Source organism: Aplysia californica, unplaced genomic scaffold, assembly GCF_000002075.1.
Source record: "Aplysia californica isolate F4 #8 unplaced genomic scaffold, AplCal3.0 scaffold00088, whole genome shotgun sequence".
Classification (NCBI taxonomy): domain Eukaryota; kingdom Metazoa; phylum Mollusca; class Gastropoda; order Aplysiida; family Aplysiidae; genus Aplysia; species Aplysia californica.
This window is the reverse complement of record NW_004797358.1, coordinates 1,009,810-1,011,279: the sequence shown is the minus strand read 5'-3', so window position 1 is coordinate 1,011,279 and position 1,470 is coordinate 1,009,810.

The following is a 1,470-nucleotide window of genomic DNA, read 5'->3' as shown; positions in this document are numbered from 1 at the left end:
GGGGGGGGTCAATAAGTTTTGGGTCTGAGTATGAAGGAATCGTGGTAGAGTAATGGATTTCTGTAGCCCTTAGACTATTTCTTTAAAACACACCTTGCAAATTTTCAAGAAAATCCGACAATAATATGGCACTAGTCAGCGTGTTCAATGAAACCATGCACAAAATGTTTATTTTCCTTCGCTGCTGTGCCACGGAGCCTGTTGAATGTCGCTCAGTTATCAAGTTTTTACACTTGCAAGGAAAATATCCTTTGGACATTCAGGAAATGGTCCAAGTTTATAGTGACAAATGTCCTCATTATAATACTGTGACATAATGGGTAAGGCAATTCAAATCTGGTTTCATGTCGGTGATGGATGAAGATCGTGAAGGGCGTCCATCCTTTGCGGTAACTGAAGAGAATGTATCCAAGGTGAAGAAACTGGTTCTGCAAGACCGATGTATAACGGTTAAACAGCACTCAAGTGAAACGAGAATCAGTGTAGGGTCAATTGAAACTATTCTCCATAGCTATCTTAACCTGAATAAGGTGACTGCACTGTGGGTACCCTGCCTTTTGACAAGTGAGCAAAAGAAGATCATGCGGGGAGTCCTACAAAACACTCCTTCGAATTGAGTCCAATGACAAAATTTTCTTTAAAAACATGGTGACTATGGATGAAACATGGATTGATCATTTTGATTATGGACAAAAAATAGACTGGTGGGGCGAATTGGTGAGAATAAGGCGTGGAAAACTCCGTAATGGGGCCCTCCTACTGCATGACAACGTCCCCGCGCACAGGGCACAACAAGCAGTCCAGACAGCAGAACAGTGCGGCTTTGAAATCCTGCAACACCCAACTTATTCACCAGACCTAGCCCCCCTCAGACTTTTTTGCTTCCTAATCTTGAAAAAAAAAAAAAAAAAACACTCAAAGGACGTCGTTTCAACGACAACGAGGACGCCATTCAAGCTGTCAAAGACTGCTGGTTAGGGGCCCATTCTGGGTCATTTTTCTCTCACGGATTTTTGAAGGTCCGAGAGAGGTGGAAGAAATGTATTACTCTGCATGGTGACTATATAAAGAAATAAAAGTATAAGTGCCAAGTTACAAAGCTCTACCGTTTTTCTTCCATATTTAATTTAGATCAAAGACTTCTTGAACCCCCCTCGCATATATTTTAAAATCTAACTATGTGCACATAGATCTAGTAAACTACATTATAAAAAGAGTCTTATTACCAACAACAAATAAAGAACCTACAATATGGTCACATGTTCGACTGATCAAGGTCAAAATGTGTTTATAGACCAAGGGAAACGTTGTGGCTGTTGCTTATAGTGGTAGCCAATGCTGTTGTTTTAAAACAAAGACATCGGTGGGAAAAAGTCACGAAATAACGTACGTCCAGAGACGACATTACCTTACACACCCGCACGTTTAATGTGTGTGTATGTGCGTGTGTGTGTGTGTGTGTGTGTGTGT